Source organism: Cyprinus carpio, chromosome A12, assembly GCF_018340385.1.
Source record: "Cyprinus carpio isolate SPL01 chromosome A12, ASM1834038v1, whole genome shotgun sequence".
Classification (NCBI taxonomy): Eukaryota; Metazoa; Chordata; class Actinopteri; order Cypriniformes; family Cyprinidae; genus Cyprinus; species Cyprinus carpio.
The window spans coordinates 7003548-7021186 of NC_056583.1; positions in this window are offsets into that span (position 1 = coordinate 7003548).

Below are 17639 nucleotides of genomic sequence, written 5' to 3' on the forward strand. Positions count from 1 at the left end.
AATGAGAGTGAAATGGTCTCCAAATAAAGCCAATTTGATCGAAAACTGGTCAGAGGGACCCAGTGTCTATATTTCTGAGGTGAAAGCGGCTGACTGATTGTGCATGCAGCAGTAATTGTGTAGCACAAGATAGACGAGTGACATGCTGAGGAGGTGCAGGGCTGTAATAGACGCATGAACAGGATGAGAGGGATTGTGGGTCTAATGATGGTGTGGAATGATTCACAGGAGCACAGCTGGTGAAAGAAAGAGAGGGCTTTTGAGAGAAAAGATGGTGGAAGATGAAAAGATATAAAGCACCTGAACAGTTGTGGAACAAAAATAGTGAATGAGAGAATGAAAGAAGCCAAACAAGAACATTTGGAGAGAAAGATACTGGACACAGTAAATCATTTCGAGTGTGTGAGAGGACAGACAGAGAACACTTTGAAAAGAAACACTGATTGGCTCTTTACCAAAACTTGTGCACTGCCTTGTGGTCTGACACAGACACCTGTCTAAAGCATCTTAACTGAACGTATTTGGAAATCTCTATATATAAAGCAACTCTCTCTCTATCTATCTATCTATCTATCTATCTATATATATAGATAGATATATAGATATATATAGATATATATATATATGACATACAATTGGGAAGTCATGGCCTAATGGTTAGAGAGTTTGACTCCTAACCATAAGGTTGTGGGTTTGAGTCTCAGTCTGGCAATACCACGACTGAGGTGCTCTTGGGCAGTGCACCGAACCCCCAACTGCTCCCCACGCGTGTGTTCACGGTGTGTGTGTTCAGTGCTGTGTGTGTGCACTTTGGATGGGTTAAATGCAGAGGACGAATTCTGAGTATGGGTCACCATACTTGGCTGTATGTCATGTCACGTCACTTTCACTTTTTCACTTTAATAGAGTTTGGCATTAGCATGTTGTTAAGCTAATGACATGATACTCGAATGCAGTGATTCTAAACCTTTTCTTTTCTTTTCTTTTCTTTTCTTTTCTTTTCTTTTCTTTTCTTTTCTTTTCTTTTACTCCAAGGCCCTTCATTGCCACCCCCCATTAATTTTCTCGACTTTTTCAGTGATTGTGATTTACTGGGTAAGGATTAAGAAAATGAATTTTAAATGTTTTATGCAGTTTCTACATAAGGTGGAAAAAAGAGTGGGGATTTTTGTTCTTCAAAGGCAAACAAACAGTTGTTAAGGGGGTGAATTACAATGCTGGTCTATTAAGTTGTTTTGGCCTCTTGGCTGTTTGCTGCAGGCTTCCTGGTTCAAAACCACCGCTCTAATAAGCATGAAAATATATCACACACAAATACTGAGTAAAATAATGCATTTTTAAATTAGATTAAGCTATTCGATATTATTAAGCAATAAGAGCAAACTCTCCCCGATGCAGAGGATCTCTTTTCTCGGTATGGAGTTGGATTCAGTCAAACAGACAGCACGCTTCACAGAGGAACATGGGCGGTCGGTGCTAGCCTGCTTGAATACGTTCAAGAGCAGGACAGCGGTCCCACTGAAACTTTTTCAGAGGCTCCTGGGGCATATGGCGGCTGCAGCGGCACTTACACCACTCAGCCTGTTACATATCAGACCGCTCCAGCACTGGCTTTATGGCCGAATCCCGAGGTGGGCGTGGAAGCGTGGCACTCACCGGGTCCAAGTTACACCAGCCTGTCGCCAAACCCTCCCCCCGTGGTCAGATCTTGTGTTTCTCCGGGCAGGGGTGCCCCTAGAGCAGATCTACAGGCATGCTGTGGTTCACACGGATGCCTCCACCACTGGCTGCAGTCTCAGGGGTTTGGACAGGCCAGCAGCTGCATTGGCACATCAGTTGCCTAGAGTTGTTAGCAGTGCGCCTTGACTTGAACTGTCTCAATGGTCGCTATCGAGGCAAGCACGTGCTGGTCCGAATGGACAACACAGCAACTGTTGCGTACATCAACCGACAAGGTGGTCTGCGCACCTGCCGCATGTCGCAACTCAACCGCCATCTCCTCCTTTGGAGTCGGAAGGTTCTGAGGTCACTTCGTGCTGTTCACATTCTGGGCCTGCTCAACTGTGCAGCCGACGAGCTGTCTCAAGTAATGCTCCCGGGAGAATGGCGACTCCATCCCCTTAAGGTCCAGCTGATTTGGAGTTATTTCGGATGCGCTCAGGTAGACCTGTTTGCTTCACCAGAGACCTCTCACTGCCAATTGTTCTACTCCCTGACTGAGGGAACTCTCGGCACGGACGCACTGGCACACGATTCCTCTGAGGAAGGATCTACTGACTCAGAGACGGGTTACCATTTGGCACCCGCATCCAGACCTTTGGAAACTCCATGTCTGGTCCCTGGACGGGACGCAGAGGTTCTAGGTGACCTACCCCAGGAGGTAGTGAATACCATCACTTCCGCAAGAACACCATCTATGAGACACTCTTATGCCTTGAAGTGGAACCTGTTCATTGAGCGGTGTTCTTCTCACTGAGAAGATCCCCGGAAGATGCCCGATTGCTGTCGTGCTTTCCTTTCTGCAGCAAGGGCTGGAGCGAAGGGTGTCTCCTTCCATCCTCAAAGTCCAGGTTGCTGCTATTGCTGTGCACCTTGACCCCGTGAACGGGAAGTCTCTAGGTAAGCATGACCTCGTCCCCTCGATACCCTCTTGGGACCTGACTCTGGTGCTAAAATCACTACAGCAGGGCCCATTCGAGCCTTTGCATTTAGTTGAGCTAAAGTTACTTTCATTGAAAACTCTTCTACCGCTTGCACTGGCCTCCATCAAGAGGGTAGGGGACCTGCACGCATTTTCGGTCGACGATTCCTGCCTAGAGTTTGGGCCAGCTGACTCCCAGGTAATCCTGAGGCCCTGGCCCGGCTACGTGCCCAAGGTTCCCACTACACCCTTCAAAGACCAAGTGGTGAACCTGCAAGCGCTGCCCCTGGAGGAGGCAGACCCAGCCCTGGCATTGCTCTGTCCCATCCGAGCATTGAGATGCTACTTAGACTGGACACAAAGCTTCAGGACCTCAGAAGGGGAATGCCGTCTCTTAGCAGAGGATAGCTCACTGGATTGTGGATGCCATAACCATGGCTTATCAGGTTGTGAGCTCACTCAACTAGAAGTATTGCATCCTCCTGGGTGCTGGCTCGTCACGCCTCACTGACAGATATTTGTAAAGCTGCAGGCTGGGCGACCTCTAACACCTTCGCTAGGTTCTATAGCCGGTATCCTCCTGTGTTCTCATCTCAAATGGGTAGTGGCACCGAGAGGGTTAGTGTCGGCTTGCTAAAACTACTCCAGAGTGTCTGTACTGTAGACCCTGTTGAGATCCTCCATCACCCTAGGCAGCTGGATGCAGGGGAACGTCCGGCACCAGGCCTTCATGATGAATCCATGAGAACCGTGGAAGGCCGGGTTCCATACTGAGACCTAAGTGGTACTCGTATGTGTATAGTCCACGGTACAGCCTTAGAGCCCGTGTTTCCCCGGCAGACTTCTGCCTTCCCAAGAGGGTTTTAATCACCTCAAATTTCTCCATATACACCTAAACAGATGCTATATGTGTATTTGCTTTCGAAAACTCCTTCGGGAAGGATGGGGATTCCGCAGCATCCCTGTTCCAAGTGGAACGGGTACATTTTCCCAGTGTTATCCAATCTCACCCAGTGAGTAAGTGCTTTGACAATAGTGAGTTGAATTACTTGAGTGGTCGCCGGCTCGGCTCCTCAGCGAAAACATGGTATGCATTGCACCTGCTGTTTTCTTATACTCACGCTGTGATCAGCGGCAGCTGAATGCAAAAATTGCAGGCCAATGTGTAGATTGGTTTATCGAAGTGTTATCCCAGTTCGTTGGTCACCGACGTGACGTCTCCATTCCCTCCTTCGGGGAACGAGGGTTACCACGAGGGTTACCATACATAACCGAGACATTATATCTCTTGAATTGTCAGCCATCGGATGAATTTTTGAAGTTCGGCTTGCCTTCTTTGCAAAGGACACATGCAATGCTACCTTTCAATTTGGCCACAGGAAAGGGTCTCAGAAGGCAGCATAATTATAGAACAACCTCACAGGTGAAACGGCAATCTAGTAAGCAGTTCTCAAGGTTTTGGAACAGAGCTGTGGAGAGAGATGCTACTGTAGATGATGAAATGCTACAGTAGATGATTAAAAAAAATTCTCCAGAAAATGTATAATACTTTGTGTAATAATAATAATAATATTTATTTATTTATTTATTTATGTTGTAATTGTTGCACAGTTCTTTATATTCTCAAGACAGACTGAAAGTCTAGGACAAAAGACTGTATTTCGTGAATGAGGAAAAATGTAAGTGGAGACTGCCAAACAAGGCCAGCTCTTGCCTGCATAAAATCCTCACTATTAACTAGCATGCATATTACTAGCATACTGGATGTTTTTTAGTACTTGTTTAAAAAGCACATATTGATACCTTATTATGCATATACCTAAACTTAACAACTACCTCATAAACAATTAATAAGCAGCAAATTTTGAGTTTATAGAGGTAAAAGTTAATAGTTATTTAATAGTGAGATTTGGACCTTAAAAAAGCATGACCACAAACAAACATGTGGTTCATTAATTAAATATATATATATATATATATATATATATATATATATATAGATATATATATATATATATATATATACGTATTTATTATTTAAATACTGATATAAAAAGTGTATCTTTAACAAGACATTGTCATATGAACCAGTCAGTAATCACACTGATTTAATTTGAAGTGCCTGAAGTACAAAAGCACACCTTTCATGATTCTAAAAATAGCACAGTGATAGCAGTAATACTCCCCTCCACAAGCTACACAACATTTCATGTTAAATATAAAGTTATTTGAAGCAAGATTTTGGGCCAGTGAGATTTCAACAACCCAGGTTAAAAAAAAAAAAAAAAAAAAAATGGGTCAAAATATATCGCATGTCAATACTGAATGACATTATGCATTTGGCAGTTGCTTTTATCTAAGGCAACTTACATTGTGTTGAAGTTATAGAGTTAAATCATATAGATTTTATCATGCATTCCCTGAGAACTGATCCCATGACTTTGGTGTTCCTAGTGCCATGCTCTAGTACCGTTTGACCGACAGGAATGCATCTGCAGTGGTGATGTTCACAACCGTTACTAAGGCAACCAAAACTAGGAACGGCATGCTGTGAGAAAGTGTCTAGTAATGGTAAACTTCACTAATTGCCCTAAAAATTACGTTCAGATCATGTAAAGCACATGTCCTTAGAATGTTACCACCTCTATTATTCCTATTGTCTACATTTGCTCTTTGCACAAACTCAGTGTAAATCTATTATTTTTCTGCTTTATTTCTAAGACACACTCATTAGGTTTTGTTTTGGGTGAAAAGAATCTGTCTGATTCCAGAGCTGCTGCAATGTGGATTAGATTTTAATGAAGTGTCAGTGTGTGCATGTGTAACATGGAGACATATCATGGTAAATCACAGCTCGATAGACTTCACTCTTAAATAATAGAGTAATGCCAAGTCTCTGAGGAACAGACCTTCCTCTGATATGGACATGCATTGTGTGTGTGTAGCTGTCTGTCTATGGGGTGAGGGTTACAAGAAGTGATAAAAACAGATAACCCTAGTCTAGACTAGATAGTCTACCACTTCTGATGAGGGATGTTTCAGCCTACCATTTTTGTATTTGTGAACAAATATGTGCCCACACTTTCCCAAATGATTCCATCCGCACTGCAAACATTTTTTTTTTTTCTGCAGAAGGTGGAATCATTAGAGAAAAACACAGAGAACACTGGCAGATAGAAACATCAGAAATCTGTGGTCTGCTTTGGTCTCAGCAGTTGGGGTGTATGATTTCCACATGCAGAGATCAAACCGGCTTCCTGATATTCAGAGTCCAAAATGAACACACTGGCACACCTGCCAAAGGTGAGTGAATTGAGAAAATTGATCCACCATAATATTTCTTATATATTATAATATTGACACCAGTTGCCAGAAGGCAGGCGTCCCAGGATTTCCAGGTTGCTTGGAACACTCTGTGATGATTTGGGATCAGATTCAGACAGCCTAGCGTAATAAATCAGATCACCATGTTGTGTGGTTAGATCTTGCAAAAAGCATATGTGTCTGTCCCCCACCAGCTCATCAGGTTTGCCCTCAACTTCTTCCATATCCCACCATGTATTCAGAGCCTCATAACCAACTATTCTAACAACCTCCAAGTCTGCTGCGCAACCTCTGAATTTATTACTGAGCGGCATCAAGTGGAGAAAGGAATAGCCATGGGATCCCCCATCTCTCCCATACTCTTCACAACAGTTTTCGAGGTCATACTTATCAGAGGAAGACAGACAGAGGAGTCAGATCCCCATCAGCTCAGCGACTTTCTCCTCTACGGAGCTACATGGATGATGTCACCACAATCCTTCAGATGGAGGCTGGCACCAACAGGCTTCTGAAAAGGCTCAAAGACCTGTTCAGATGGGCCAGGATGAAGATAAAGCCATCCAAGTAACGCAGTCTTTCGATCCAAAAAGGAGCCAGGATGGACAACATCTCCTTCTCAGTGAGTGGTGAGAAGATTCCACGCTTGATAGACCAACCAGTGAAAAGCCCGGGAAGGCTTAACACTGCTGACCTATCAGACAAACACATGGCTTTCTCTGTAACCTCAACTCAATGGTGATCTAAAGAAGATCGACGAAAGCCCGCTTCCAGGCAAATTCAAGGTCTGGTGTTACCAATTCTCCCTATTCCATCGCCTCGTGTTGCCCCTGAAGTTATGTGATATCACCTCATCGACAGTCCTGAAGATGGACACAAAGACAAGTAATTACATCCGGAAGTGACTCTGCCTTCTCCGATGCCTGTCCACTTCAGCTCTGTTTGGGAAGAACACCCTGAGGCTTCTGATGAAAACCATCCGCTTGGGCTGCAAACTGGAAAAGGTGAGGCTGCTGCTCAAACTGAAAGACTCTACTGACCCAGTGGCACAAAATGCTAATGCCCAAGTTTGTACCGGAAGAAAATAGGAAGCACCACAAGCAGTGCATCAGGCCATAACTTGTCTGAAACACCAAGAGGTAGTGGGATTGATACAGCATGACAGGCCAGGCTTTGGATGGACGACATCAACAAGCATGCGATCCAAAGCCACAAAGATAGAGAGGAAAAGATTGATTGTTCAGGAGGTCATGAAGGAGGAAGGGGAAAGCTACAGGGGTCAAAGCTGTGAGCCAATCCCAGCAAGGGAAATGGACAACCTGGGAGGCCATAATTGACAGGACCATCACAAGGTTTATCTGTGGAAGCTGCCCCAAGCAAGGTTAAGTTTCCTGATCAGGGCCACATATGATACCCTCCCAAGCCCCCAGAACCTGCACCGCTGGTACGGCATAGAAGAGTTTTGCCAGCTCTGTGGCCACCAGAGTCCCAGCCTACAACACACCCTCAACGGCTATAAGACTGCTCAGACCCAGGGTGGCACCACGACCGCATCCTGCGGAAGTTAGCAGAGGTCAATGAAGCACGCAGACTCGAAGTGAACAAAGCCAGCATGTCAGCATCATACCAGCCTATTCAATTTGTCAGGCAAGGGGTTGAGGCGCTAAGCAGCTTCGTATGGGAGAGGTCCCTGTTGTCACCGAGAGGCGAGTGGGTCCTGAGAGCCGATCTTGGTCGCCAGTTGAAGTTCCCACAGCAGATTGTCATAACTTCTCTTCGACCTGACATTGTAATCTGGTCCACCACTATTAAGACTGTCATCATGGCCAAACTAACTGTGCTATGGGAAGACGGGATGGAGGCAGCATTTGAGAGGAAAAGGGAGAAGTATGCAGAGCTTGCATCTGCATGCACGCAAGCTGGGTGGAGAGCATATACCTTTCCAGTGGAGGTTGATTGCAGAGGCTTCACTGACAACCCTGACATGACCCTTTTTTTGAGAGACAATAACTTTATTTAATGTGCATTGTCAGCTTCACAAATTTGCTGATCTTTTACAGTACATTCACAGACATCTACACTACTGTACATGCATAATAGGGGCACTTTAAGCAGGGTTCAGAGATAGAAAACTTATCCAGTTTTTGTATAGCATAGTGCCGCCATATTCTTTGCAACCAATGTGCTTTCGAAACAGATGCTGTTTGTTTCTCTAAACAAAAATATCTCCATCTAAGACTCTGTTATAACCAATTTAAGTACACATATACCAATAATTGTCTTCTATTATGGCCATCAGGACAAATAAAAAGATTTTTTTTTTTTTTTTTTTTTTTTTGTAATTGAAACTTCTCTAGAACAATTTAAGAACAGCCGTGTTCTCCAAAATTGACAGCCAAGCTAATCTCAGGCTTGTGTAATGTGATTATTGCTTCGACTTTCTACTGATTAAAGGCTGTGATGTGTGAAAAAGTGTGTTGAAGTTGAAGAGAAGCATAAACAGCTGCAATTCCATTTGCAGAGCTGTAAAAAAGTGCAACACTTTGAGATAACAAGAGCTCTGTGAACTACTGACTAGGAGGGGAATTAAGGGCTAATTGACTTCTTTTCCTGATGATGTTTTCTTGTATTTCTGATGAAATAAGAACTGACCAAATACTCAGTTTGAAGGCTCTATGCAAATCCAAAAGCTGCCTTGCTGCCCAGTCAGTCAATGACTTAACCAAGGGAGTGGGTTTGATTTTGGTTTCTGTCGATGTGGGGGGTGAGGGTTATCGATTTGAATAGCTCAGATATTGAATTCAAGTGCTTGAATTCATTTTGTTTATTAATTTTTATAAACCTTGTACTTGTCCACTTTTAACAGCTCAACAAGTGTTAATCATTAAACAATCAACATCACCAGCATTACAAAGTGGGTGTTAGACATCAACAAGTAAATATTTAATGACTGAAATGGTAATTTCATTGTAAAATTGAACAGTGCGCCTCTAAATTAATTTATACATTCATTTTGATATAAATCTATGCCACCTTCAAAAACTGACCAGATGAAGGCTGATTCGTAGACAATAAACTTCCAGTTTTTGTACACTGCCATTGTCTGGCAAAAAAAGCTCTCACTCATCACCTCGGCCAGCATGGTGGGTGGCACCAGAGTCTTGTGTGGAAGCTTCTCAGACTGTGCCACTAGTTAGAACCCAGAGAAAATTGCTCTGGGTCAAGCACAAAGAGGTCTGTGCTTGAAAACCTAAACTTCACAAGTATGACAATGCTGGAGTACCTTCCAGACATCTCTGAGTGTTCTCAAGTGGTCAACCAAAGCCTGGATGTCAACTCCAGAAATGTTTGACTTGACCTAATGATTGCAGCTCACACTCACAGATACGTCATTTTCAGTCTTTCAGAGCTTGAGTGAATCTGAAAAGAAAAATTTAGAAGCTGTCCACTTTCAGGTGGTCAGACATGCAGTTTGCAGTTCGGGCTTGAATGCAATGCAAAGGAGGGCAGTTTGAAAATAAAAATGAAAATAAAGCTTATTATACAAATATTTTACCTATCATATTTTCTCATCATTCATTTTAAGAATAGATCACCAAAAAATGAAAATTTGCTGAAAATTTACTCACCCTCACGCCATTCAAAATGTAAATGACTTTGTTTCTTCATCAGAACAGATTTGGAGAAATCTAGCATTAAATCACTTTCTCACCAGTGGATCATCCACAATGAATTGGTTCTGTCAAAATAAGCGTTCAACAAGTTGATAAAAACATCATAATATACCACAAGTAATCAAGACGACTACAGTTCATCAATTAACATCTTGTGAAGTTAAAAGCTGCACGTTTGTAGGAAACAAGTCCATCATTAAGACATTTTAACTTTACACAAAACTTCTGACCAAAATTTAAGTCCAGAATCCATAATTATGGACTTCTTCCAGTGAAAGAGTCCACCCCCCGTTGTCCTCTTGCATCAAAATCCATATTTGTTTTGAACTGTTTTCACTTGTGAAGACTGCTTTATCTGTGCATTTTTCTTTTTCTGATTAAGATGAGACAACAATTTCAATGGAAAAACAATCTTATGGATAGGGAATGGAAACAATGGTTTGAAGTTAAAATTGTCTTAATAATGGTGATGATAAGTTTTTTTTTTTTTTAACATAATTACAAATTAACCCTGAAAAAAAAAACATTCAAAATTTCAAGCCTTCCAGAAGCACAAGTATCAGAATTGAGAGAGTTGGTTTTTGCAGGGTTAATTTGTTATGTTAATATAAAAGTGTTTTTCAATGTTTCATGCAACTACCGTACATTCATTGTACAAATGCTATTCACTTTTAGCTTGCATTTGTAAAAATCTGTCACACTGGAGTACCTGATTCTGTCCAGGCAAACAGTGGCAAATCCTTGGTTGAAGTGTCTTGTTAGCATGCAAAGTGATTTTTTTTTCTTACAATGCGAGTCAGGCCATCTACTGCATGCAGTACTCGATAATAAGCCCTTGCATAACCTTCCAAAGAAAACCAGAAATCGTCATTACAAGAGCTGTGATTCATTTTTAGTGATACTGCTCTGCTACAAGCCAGTTCTCATTTTGTTTGCACTCCAGTGTTTTGCAAGAGCCTGAACCCGAGTCCTACACACACTCTGGTAAAATAAGAGTTTTAGCATAAAATGACACTACATTATTCAAAGGAAATTATCCTCTTTCAAAGAAACAGTTAAACTTTTGAATTGTGAAATACTTATTTCATTTAAAATGTTCCAGAAGCACAAGAATTACATCAGAAAAGAGTACCTTAAAAACTAGATTTGCTTAAGCAAACTGTATATTTCAAACAAACACATTCAAAATTAACTGCTCTTAATTGTCACATACCTATTTAATTAAGTGTCTTTAACTACTATGTAATAACATGAGTCATTAAGGAAACATGTCCTTAACCTTAACCGTGTCTGACCTCGGTAGCAGCAAAAGTGTTTTGCAATGCAACATGAACACAATATGTAAGTACACAGTACCAAGTCACCTTTATTTATATAGCACTTTACACAACACAGATTGTGTCAATGCAGCTTTACAGTGGTAAACAGAAAAACAAAGTGTCCATAATGTAGGAGGACACTAGTAAACAGTCAGTTTCAGTTAAAGTCAGTTGATTGTTGATTCAGTGATGTCATCATCTAGCTCAGTTCAGTTCTCTTCAAATAGTGTCTGTGCAATCAAACCGACAATATCACCAGAAATTAAATGTCCCCAACTAGGCAAGCCAAAGGCGACAGTGGCAAGGAACCAAAATTCCACTGGTGACAGAAACGGAGAAAAACACCTTGGGAGAAACCAGGTTTAGTGAGGGGGCCAGTTCTCCTTGTTCTAAGACTTGTGTGGTTCTCGTGGTCTTGTCGAAGCGATGGTGTTTTAGGTGGTGATGTGTTTTTAGGGGATCTGTCGTTGACATGATCTCCTCTGACATTCAGGGCTGGAAAGGTTGTCTCCAGGTGACTGTAGTGACCATCTGATCTGGATAAAGATTGGATCTAGGGGGCTATGGTGACTTCGAAATGAAACAGACTAATATAAGAGTAGATGCCATTCTTATGATGTAGGGTGTTATGGGAAGTTTTCCCTGTTCCAGTTGACTTAATTAATGCAGCCTAAAAATCATTTAATAGATTTAAATTATAGAGATGTGATAGTGTGTTATGTGTATGACAGGTTAAAGAGATGGGTCTTTAATCTAGATTTAAACTGACAGAGTGTGTCTGCCTCCCGAACAGCGCTAGGTAGATTGTTCCAAAGAATGGGCCCTAAATAGGAAAAGGTTTTGCCACCCGCAGTTGATTTTGATACTCTAGGTATTATCAAATGGCCAGAGTTTTGAGATCACAGTGGACGTGAAGGAGATATGAGCTTGTTCAAGTACTTATTATGATTTGTTGAAAGTTTTGGTATCATAGTGGATGTGTAGGTATTGTACTGTATAAAGAAATACCAAAGACACATAAAGCAAACTGCATTTATCTGTTTAATGTTTTTGCTAAGCAGTCTCTTCCTGTCCATGTAGGTGATTCTTGGACCCAATAAACTGCAATTGCATCTGACTTCATTCTGACAGTCAAAAGTCTGTTTAGACAGACTAACTGGAAAAAAGTAATAATCATTTTATGCAGAAACCCTTCCTGCAGAAGATTCCAGTATTGTCGTTTCCTCACTTAGGCACCTGCAGTCTTGCAGTGTCAGTCATTCTAAATGTACTCATAAATTGGCAGTTTCCCTCCTCACAGGATGTTTCTTTTTTGTACACTTGTTTACTATATAAGCAATTAACCCAATTATTCTACTTTGATATTTTAACTACAGTGCATCCAGGTGACTGTGAACTTGCTGATACACACACAAACAGTGACAGTCGGTGTTGATGCCGAGAGCCCACGCTAGCATTAGTGGTAATGAAACTGGCAGAGGGCTTAAACAACAACTATCTTTACTTCAGCTGTGAGGTACTACAGATGCACAGTAATTAACTCGTGAGGACAGCGGAAATGGAGGGCTTCGAAGCTTCCAACAACACAACTACCCACCCATTCTCACAAACACATATTTTCATCTGCTGACAGTGTTATCTGGAAGACAAAAACATGTGCCAAACATCATGCAGGTCCTTGAAATGTATTTATTTATTTGTTTGTTCTTGTTTATGTGTGCAGCACATGTGCAAATAAAACTGGTCACACTTAGTAAAATATATTTCCATAAATGCTACTACATTTGATTCAGCTAGAAGGATCTGAATTTCCAAGTGCAATAGGAGTTTGGACTTCCACCATAAAACAATTCCATACAGCTCATCATACTAGGTTTGACATCATAAAATCAGAAATGATGCATCTTGTGGTAACACATTTCAATAATAAATATCAAAATGTTCAGTGTAACATGACTTTCAGTCTGTGCCTTTAGGTGTATAACAACATGTCATTGAGGCAGTACCCTTTAGTTAAAGAAACAACTTTGTATCTTATTTTCACCCTAAATGTTCAGAGCCATAATATGCAACTTTTAGGAGTAGATAAGGTACAATGTTGCCCCTTTAAAATCTTAAGTGTTGGGGGTCAAATTGACCAAACATATTTTAAATTCCCTTCATCCATCTGGATTCAGCAACACCTTCAGCACCAGACCCCTCAACTCGTTCGTAGTTACCAGAATTTGAATTCTACACACCTGCTGCATTTAATCAGGACCTCCATGCAAGCGTCTACTCAGCCTCAGTTATGTCTGTTCTTGTCCTTACTTCTGTGTGAGCTACATGCCCGATTGCATCTTGCCTTCATTGACTTCGTCTTCCGACCTTCATCATCTTCATCAGCGTTCCTCTGGTTCAGTATCCGTCCTCTTCAGCCTGCTCAAGAGACGTTGTTCGTTAAGTGGTGGCTTCTTCTATTCCTCTGACATACCATTCTTCTGTGTTGGAATTTTGCTTCATCTTTTTAATAAACACCAGTTATCCCAGTCCTATGTGTCTCTCCTTCTTATTGTGTGATTCTATCTGTCTATAGTGTTTTTTGTTAGCTATAAAGGATTCATGCGTGTTTAAGTTTTGTTGATTTTTTGATTGATATGTGGGTATAGAAGTGTTTGTTTTATGAAGTTGTGTTTGTTTAAGTTTTTGGAATTTTGTCTTCAAGTCATTCCACAGATTTTCAGTGGGGTTTAAAACGGGGCTCTGACTAGGCCATGCAAGGAAAATCACCTTTTTTCATCATTCAACCACTGTGTGGTCAGTTTTGCTGTGTGCTTTGGTTCATTGTCATGTTGGAAGGTAAACCTTCTTCTCGTTGACAACTTTCTGGCAGAGGGAAGCAGATTTTCCTCAAGAATTTGACGGTATTTTGCTCTGTACATTTCTCCTTCTATCCTGACAAGTGCTTCAGTCCCTGCTGTAGAGAAACACCCCATAACAGGATATTACCACCTTCATGCTTTACTCTAGGAATGCTGTTATTTGGATGCTGAGCTGTATTGGATTTCCTCCAGACATATCGTTTGGTGACGAGCTGTTGTAGGCCAAATGATACAGTTCTTGCACTTTTTTTTCTCAGACAGTGCATCAGATAGCTACAGAAGACATGGAATATAGTGCACACATGGTATGGAACACTTTTATGATTTATTGTCCTTTTTTGTCTTCACTTTCATTGTATGGAAAAGTGCAGTGTGAACATTCTACTTGAACATTCAATTTAAGTAAATAATCACAGAATTTAAAACAACAAAAGCATATAGAAATATGACTTCATATAGGAATTGACTAAAATTGCATTTATGGGAGATTTTAGAAATAATGGCCTAGCAGATTATGCAGGCTGAGATTTGCTTGCTTGCCAGCCTGCAGACAATCTTTCTACTTATTAACCACCCTCTCGTAAAGGTCACTCATGAATGACCCTCACAATATGAGACGTTATTGTGTCACTCCATACCCGTGACCAACATCTTCTGTGTGAAAGAGCACAAAAACATATTTCTCCAAGACAAGCAGTGGCATTAATGCATTTCATTTCTGCTCGTGTATCTTCCCTGCTTATGCCAATTATGCAGACGTAGCATCCTCATGCACAATCCCTCCCTGTGTTGCTGTTTCTGTCTCCTTCATTGATGTTGTTTCTCCTGCCTGGATGGTTAACAGAACTCTCAACGGTCTAGTCTGAATTTATTGCGATGGTCAAAGAAGAAACCAGCTTTGCTCAAAGAATAAAATCCTCTTTGTTAGTGCCTCCATTGCAGCACGCTGGCCCATTGGGGGGACAAAATCTCAAACGTATCTGAAAGTGTCTGGTTGTTTTTTTTTTTTTTTTTTTTTTATGTAGCACAAAGCAGCTCCCAGTGCTGAGGAACTGACGTTTTTATGTAATCCAGATAGGATTAGGATATATGTTCTGGCTGCCCATAATTACTCACACAGCGTAGATTCTGAGGTAAACATCATTGGCAGTTGAATTCATGAGCTTAATAGATATAGGCAGCCCAGAGTATCTCATAGTTGTGTGAAGTATGTGAGAAAAAAATAGCTTTGAAGAGATTGGTGAATTCGAATATGTGGATCAGGCCTGGAAAGTTGGTGCATCAATTAATTGCAGGACGACTCAATATGATGATTAGTTCTACAGGAAAATAAGAAGGGAGTGAAATTAGAAGTCAGATGGTATAAAATTATTTACAAACACCTTTTAATCTCATTGCATCTCTAACCATGCACACACACACACACACACACACACAAACTTCAGCAGAATTGAATACTGTGACTGTGTGTTAAAATAAGTCATGCTTTTTCAGAGTAACAATAAATGATGTCCACTACATAGATCTTGTCTTGCTTTATAGATTTATATTCAGAAAACTCCTTTTATGTATAATGGTAAAAATAAAAATACACAACTAATGGTTAGACAATTACAGAAATTCCATTTTATACTTATAAATATGTTAAATATGGCACCAAAACTCAGAACACATAAAACACAATGTAATATATTTTATAGTTTAGTTTAAAGTTTGGCGTGTGGTTATTTATTTAAATATTTATTTATTTTTTATGAATGGGAATGAATTGTTTGTTTAATTGTTTTTTTTTTAAATAAGGGATCATAAATATTTGTTTGTTTCTAAAGTTGTTAATATGTTAAAGGTTTATATTTTAGATGCTATAAATACATCTCTATGGTATGTTTCAGTGTCTGTGCAAACGTATGTCATGTGTGGTAGAACTATGCTTTACATACCAAAAAAAATAAAAAAATAAAAAATAGTCATGAGATTCCATCGGTAATGTTCAAACTTCTGTTACTATTATGAAATGTAAATAATTTTATTCAGTGATATACTAAGGATATTTTGTGTTTCTGTGTCAAGCCATCTGTTGACAAACTATGCAAAGTTAAGGGCTTTTGTTATATTTCCTTAAATTATACTGTTCTTAAACACATTTCACAATTTATTATAAAGGGTTACATTTTACAATTAAATATACTGTATAATATATTCATTTGAAATGAGTCATTTTGACCTTTCAGTATGTTGTGGAGTAAGGCATTAGGCTTAATATACTGATGTATATAGTTTATTGATTATAGTTGATGCCATCTTTTCACAGGATCACTGTATAATGTATTGTGAGAGATTTGTGAACTCAGTTAATTTAGATACCACTGCTGGTCAAGCTCCATAAAGGATAAAAATGTTAGTCCACATGTGTCTCTAAAGGCCTGAAATAGCTTTATGTGAGGACTGGGGTCCAAATTTAATTAATTATTTACAGAAAATGTTCCCTTTGTTCTGCCTCACGAAAAAGGAAAAAGGAGGAGAAACTGTGCCTTCATTGGCCTTTGCGTGTTCATGTCAAATTTGAATATCCAGAGAGTAAAAATGGAAGGTTCTATGTGCCACTGTGGATGTGATATACTGTATCGGGTGAGACATAGGGAAATTGTGCTGTCAGCTGAGGTGACAGTGCATATCCATTGCTGCTCTGAGGTGGATTTTTCAGTACAAATAACAACAACAATTGAATTCCACTTTTTTGAATGTTTTTAAATCAAATGTGAAGGTGGACTGCAAGGAAACTTACTGATACTTGTGTCTCATTCTTGAAGTACAATACCCATTATTCACACACACTCTACAAAAAACTACTATACCTCAACCCTCTGAGGTCTAAGGGTATTTTTGGGGCCTGGAGAAGTTTTGTCATGCCCTGACATTTGTGCTTTTTTCAGTTTCTTATAAACATCTTATGGCTAAAGTCTAATCTCACTGTAATCAGCACAAACTGGGCTATAATAATATGTAAGCAGCATGTATGAACATGATTGTGTTTTTGAGAAAAACAATGTTATGCGTGGTTAGTGAAAAACTAAAAATGTTAAATCACTTGAATAAGGCAATAAAACGCATACAGAACATTGGTTCCCGGGACTTTTGAGAACTGGAGCTTGTAGCCTAGAATTTTTGTTTCTAAATTATGTGAAAATCATCTTGTTTACTCACTTACAGAAAACAATATATTGATTTAAATTTTCTAAGACACTTTTTGTTGGTAAAAGTCATATGTCGTAGGCGTCAACTATCATGAATATCATTGTGATTTACACCTGAGAAGACAAAGGCCTGCATAATGAGCTGCATAATGAGACCCCTTTAAGAAGGGGTAAGAAAGGGGTAAGAAAGGGAGAGGATTTCAGTTGTATTAATCAGAAAATAAATGAAACAGAAAAGCAATACATGTTACTTAAAATTACATATTACTTGAAAAGTTACTTGGATACTATGATTCAACTATAGCAGTTTTTGTTAATATTTAATTTATTGATTGCATGCGTGACTTGAGAATGAAATCTCACATTTTAAGATACTTTTGTTCTTAAACTAAATCTACAGTATATAATGTGGTCATTTTGCAAGACCCTGAACCTGAGTCTTGCACATTGTATCTCTGCTAAATGAAAAAGCCATTTTAGCATGCTACAGTATCTAAAGAAAAAACAAAATCTCTCTAAAATAAATGTTTAAACTTATTTTTAAAATTATGTTAAATTATTTATATTAAATTATAAAAATCATGTTAAAATCTGAGTATCGAATATGATACATCACGCTTTTGAAGAAT